The sequence below is a fragment of the Prionailurus bengalensis genome, chromosome A2 (genome assembly GCF_016509475.1).
Source record: "Prionailurus bengalensis isolate Pbe53 chromosome A2, Fcat_Pben_1.1_paternal_pri, whole genome shotgun sequence".
Classification (NCBI taxonomy): domain Eukaryota; kingdom Metazoa; phylum Chordata; class Mammalia; order Carnivora; family Felidae; genus Prionailurus; species Prionailurus bengalensis.
In genome coordinates, this window is record NC_057348.1 from 166,371,063 (window position 1) to 166,377,062 (window position 6,000).

Sequence of the window (6,000 nt, forward strand, 5' to 3'; positions counted from 1 at the left end):
AGACTCGGGGAGGCGAGTCTGTCGGGACAGGAGTGTCGCGGTTTGCTGTTTATTTTGGCTGAGCAGGGATTTCTACTCCCTGGTCCGCAGCTCCTCTCCACCCATGGAGATTAAAATAATCGGATGCAATTTCTCACAGTCTTGGCCTTTCCCAAACACATCAAGCGTTTGCCTGTGCAGAACCAGCCGGCATGGCGGCTCCGTTCATTCACAGCACGTCCGGCAACCGCGAGAGGAGGGAAAAAGGACTCTGCCCCCCAACACAGAAGCCATCGGTCCGTGCTCAACGCTACAGGGACACGGGCTCCGAGACCCCCTCCCCTGCAGTCTGCTCGCTCTCGAATGTCCCGCTCGCTTGGCTCTCCGGCTGGAAGCATGCAGCACGTTTAGAAATAAGACATCGAAAGGCAGGGGAGCGATTCCTGAGGGCTGGCGTCCCGAGGGGCCAGACGCCAGGGCGGCACGGGAGGACGCGGAGAAGCGAGGCGCTTGGGCCAGGCGCAGGGCTGGGGGTGCACGGCTCGGGGGACCCCTGAGGGGAGGCCGCAGCCGGAATCGCTCCAGCCGTGCCGTTAGCTCAGCGAAGTGGGATTCGGCCTCCCGGAGAAGGTGCATTTTGTTCCAGGCCGTCTTCAAGGGAGCAGGGAATCGTAATGCTTTTAAGAAACATTTCCATCCAACGCGGTGAATCAAGAAGCGGTTTGACACGGAGGTGAAGATCAGTCCTGAGTTCCCTGCAAGGCGGTGTACCCCCCCACCCTGGCGTGTGGGCACTGACGTCCCAGCCCCTTCCAGGGCTCTCGGGGACACCGCATGGTGACCAGGCTTCTTAGCCAGAGCTGGGCGGGGACGAGCTGGAGACAGACGCCGGCAGGTGGCTCGGGAAACTGATTCAGAGACAGGTACCCCCAGGCCCCAGGCAGGTACCCCCAGGCTGCAGAAAACACAGGCGGTGTTTAAAGGGGCCGTGCGTTAGGTTAGTCCTGCCTGAGACAGGGACGGGGGTCGGCAAGCAGCGTGGGGGGCCCCATGGCGTCATGATAGGTTGCCGCTGGGGTGAGACGGATGTGTTTTCACTACCCCCGGGGCCGTCCGCGCATTGATCGTGTGCGGGGACGGGTGTCAGTGAGACAATCATCATATAGGAGACTTGGTTGGAAAACCGAGGCCGCTCGGTGCCCGTTCTGGTGATACGGTGACCACTGGCTTGTTTCTGACGGACGTTCTCACACAAGACCTCCCTGAACCCCCGCCCGTCCTTTGTCGTCCACAGTGGGGTGAACTTGGTTACAAGGAAGGCATCAGGGCGTCCGGGAGTTGGAGGCTGAGAGGGGAGACTGGGGTTCATCTCACAGTCATGCTTCTGCCCAAACGGCTGTTCTAGGAACCGAGCTGGCAGATGCTGGGGCTAGAACTAGACTGTGGCTGTTTTCTGAACTGTTAGCTGTAATAAAGGTTTGAAGTTCAATGACCTGAATGAGAAAACCATTGCTTAATGGACGTAATATATATTACATATAACATAATATGGATCTATCCCTGGATGTTAAACTTACGTCCCGTGAAATTCTCTTAAGCCTCTAGCACCCCTGCCGAGTGAGGTCAGATGGCGAAAGTAAGTGAGCGCATACGATAGCGATGATTCGGTATCGAGCGAGGACGTTTTCGGGGATAATTGTTTGGTTCGGTGATTTGGGTTTTGTGGCCATGGGTGCCTGTGGAAACCGTTATAGATCTGTGAATTTGCGAAGTCGAGTTTCAACGAGTAAACCATTTTCATTCGTGTGATCGTGCCACGTACATAACATTTCGACATAGTCTTAAAAACCAGAAGGCTTGGGCCCCAGCTCTTTGGCGGGAGGCTGCGAAACTGGCTGAGAGGTGGGGGCCTTGGCCTTGAATCTCCATGTCCCCGAGAGGCAGAGAGGCTCCCCTATATGTTCTGAGGTCCGGGATGTCGGGTCAGATGCAGGGCTACGTCTCACTGCCGTGCTGGGAGTCAAACTCTAAGACACAGTATGGATGGTTTATTATAAAATTACAGTGAAGATACGGGAAACCCCAAGTGTGGCTCAGACTTCTCCGGAGTCAGCATTTCTGGGCTGAGTGTATCTAAATGGCAGTAATCTGGACGAAGCTATGCAAATACGTGAAACCGAGTCATTAACTCTGCTGCTCTGTCGGCTTCGGCAGAGCCAGACCCACCGGCCGACTTTCAGCCCGACAGGTGCCCAGCACCGTGTCTGGCCTGCCCTTCGGGCACCCGCTGTCACCGCCGCAGGACTGTTTTGATGATGGCATCCGTTGTGCTGTTAAAGAGGAAATCGTATCTCCACTCATTGACTAAATATACAAAGGGCTGGGATTTCCACTTGGCCAACGTGCCTGTTCACATGGGGGCTGCTCCCTGAACTCAGATAAAGTCCATCTGGAGACACGCACTGGCTTCTAACCCCCAAGTATGGCGGGACCCACAGGGTAAATCTGCCCTCGGCACGTGGGGCGTCCCTGGCAGGCCGTGTGATGTCGGAAGGAATCGCGAAGTCTTCAGGAGCCGGACCGCCACCCACCCTCTGACCTCGCAGAGGCTTGTGCCCGCTTCCCGTTGGGTCTTATGAACCTGGATGTTTACTGGAACTTGTGACCAGTGTCCCACTTAGAGGCCACAGATGCTCCAAGTGCGTTTTAGACGCACGTGCGTTTCGGCCCGACTCAGGTAAGATCTAATTTAAGCAGAGCTGAGATTTACTCATTTGGAAGTGTATTCGCTCCTCAAAGCGATGGACTACGAGGGACGTGGAAACAGTGAGATTCCCAAGTGCCTTCACTTGGGAGTCGATTAAGCCGACCAGGCCTCAAACTGTGACGCACACGCACGCACACGCACAGGTGCGCGCACACGCGCGTGCACACGCCCACACACACCCTCAGCAGGGAAAGAACACAGATTTTTCTTCATTCGGCACGTTCGGCTGCTTACGTACCGACGGGTGCCTCTCCTTCCAAGCTGCTGTCCCGGGAAGCCCGGCCCTTCTTCCGGCCCCTGTCACACACTTGGCTTCTGGTTTTTCCAAAAATGAAATTCACCCCTAAAGGAGACACACACAGGTCACTTCTGAGGACATCTGGAAACTGTGTTTCGAGTTCGGAGCAAAGCCATGTTAATGCACAGTGGGAGGGGGAGCCCAGGGCAGGGGCAGACCCCGTGGGGAGGTCCGGGCCCTGGTCACAGACGCTAGAGGCAAGGCCCACGTTTTGTGGTCCATCTTCGCCCATGTGGGTGCCCGTTCCTCTTTGGTGGCAGGAGCCCGGGGCCTCCGGAACGGGATGTAGGTCACATGGCCACCTGCCGGCCAAAGATCATTCTTGGCCTCCTTCTGGGCTCTTCTCATGCTGAAATGTTCTGCCCTCTTGACCAGGTACCGGCACAGAATTACCTCCCATTTGCACTCTCTTCTGTCAGGTCTGGCAGGCTGGCTTCTGCCTGAAATTACTTTGGATTTTTGCTGCTTGGTCCATTTGGGGCTGGTTCCCGGCGGACCGCAAGGTGTGTGATGGGCCCCCTCCCCCTGGCCGTGTCACTAAGGGGTGTGATAGGGACTTGGACTGGTCTGGTTTTCGCTTCTGTCTCTAGAGCCAAGCGCTTGTGTGTCCACGACCCCTTGGCTCACTAGCCGCCCTCGGCCCCTGGAGAGACGCTGCCCCCGCACCTGCCACTCGCGGGTGGGGACTGACCCTTCCCTTCAATCTTGAGAAAACCCTTTAATTGTGTTCCCTGAAGAACTCCACCTTGAGAGCGAAGGGGTGAGTTTCGGCGATGTGCTTGGATTCCAGCGGTCCCATCAAGGTTACGCTCTGTCTGGGGCGCGATGCCCCTTCCTTACCACCATTTTGATGTGAAATCATCTGCAATAAGATGGGGAAATATGGCTGCAGGGCCTTTCCCTTCTCCCTTATCTTTGTGTCTACAAACCTCTCCGAACAATGTCCTTTCTCTCCCAGGTGATGTGGCGCGTCAGGAAACCGGTCACACCTCAGCCCTTTCCTGCCCCATCACGAGTGTTTACCGAGCGGCGGCTCTGTGTCTGTGCCGCGGTGCAGGACGCGGGAGACGCAGGGGTGGGTGTGGGGCGCAGGGCTCTCCCTCTGCTTCGGGAACAGGGCCGGAGCTGCGCCAGCCGCGAGGGGAGTCAGGATGTCGGAGGGCCGGATGTCAGAGCAGCGGGAAGGTTGACCAACTCGAGCTGAGTGGAGGCCGCAGGGAGAAGGTGCTGGAAGAGAGGGAGCGAGAGCACGGGTGCGGTGGCCGCACCGGCCCCTCCCGTGTGGGTGGGTCACGCGGTGCCCAGGCTCGCTGGCGGTGGGACAGAGGGTTGGCCACACGTCCGCTGTCCGTGGAGCCGATGTTTGGAATCCCACTCGAGGGACGGTGGTGGCACATGAGAGATTTCCTTGGAGGGGAAATAATGATGCGTGTCCAGAGGGCAGAGTCACTGGGCTTGTTCGGGTCCCCCCTGTTCCCCGGGCACGCACCTCCGTGCTGCAGGGACCGCGGGTGAACGGCAGCCCAGGGTCCGCAGGGCGCAGGGACCACGCGTGAGGGGCTCTGTGTCCCACACAGGTGGCTGTACGTCTACGCCGAGCCTTGTGCCCCAAGGCGGGGCGGGGCCCAGGCCTGCTTCCTCTGTCAGGCCTTCGTCTGGAGCCCCGTCCTGGGTTGGTGCTCAGTCCACGGGTGTTGAATGAAGGCCTTGACTCGAGGGACATAAACGGGTTGTCGCGGTACGTCTGGCATGGTCGTAGGCTGAGGGCGTGTGGCACCTGTGGGGCAGTGCTGAGTGGCTGTGACCCAGCCCCTCTAATTTGCCCAGGAGAGGAAACCCGGCTGGGGGTCAGCGCCGTGGGGAATGTGAGAGGAAAGATCCAGAGCCAGGACGAGGCCCCAGAAGGGCTGGGCGAGGGAGGGCCTGTGCGCTGGTCTGCCCCGTGCTGGTGCCCCTCCGTCACCTGCCCGCTCCCTGCACCTGGCCCGCCAGGAAGGCCGGGGAGCCGGCTGCCACGGCCGCCCCCCAGTGGCACTGGCCACGCTTCAGGGAGAGGGGGGGACTCGGAAGTGGCAGGGCCGGAGGGAGGGCCGCTGGGAGGCACACGGCCCCCTCCCTTGGTTCCCTCGCCCCTGGGTCCTGGCGGCCCGGCCAGCGCGAGGAATGTGCTGTAGGCCACTCACCCAGCGGCTGTTGTGTGTGCGGAGGAATGAAAACTATTTTTGAGTTCCCGCTACTGTCCCTCCCTGGGCCCACAGCTTCCTCCTGGCCACTTCCTTGAACACACGGAGACAGGCCCGGGCACGGTCCCCGGGCCGCACGCTCCTGTCAATGATTAACCGCAGGGTCCGGGGCATCCCGCGCCCGCACCGTGGGCCCGCCTCCGCGCTGGGGGCGCACGCGGCCCGGAAGGACGCAGCGCGGGGCCTGCCTCCCCTTTCTCCCTTCTGTGAGTCTGAAGACCTCTGAAGGAAGTCACCTAACCGTGTCCTCCAGCGTGACTCCACTTCTGAGACCCAACAAGCCGGGCGAGGCCTGCTCTCGGAGACGCGCGATGCGCGACCCTGTAAAGCGCTTACATCAAAGGCTCGGAGTGGCTGGAGACCCCAGCACCCCCCGTGCACGCGCCTGTGTGGGACGGTATCTCGGGGGACGGTCTGTTCTGGTTTGTTCTGAAGGCTCCTTGGACACAGATACTTGCCCCTGCGAGCGAACGGCCTCCCCTTTGAGGGAATGATTGTTGTCACGACTTTCCGTGTGCATTATCTTCATACCCTAGCTGGCCGTTATTGCTCTGTTCACTTTATAACTAATGATGCTGGGCCCGGGGAACCCTAACTGCCCGGCCTCCTGCAGGGGGTGCCCAGGGTTTAAACCGCAGCCCAGCTGGGCAGGAAGCCCAGGCTCTTCTCAGAGGACGGCTCTGTCACTTACGTGACCCTAGCAGCCACTAAGC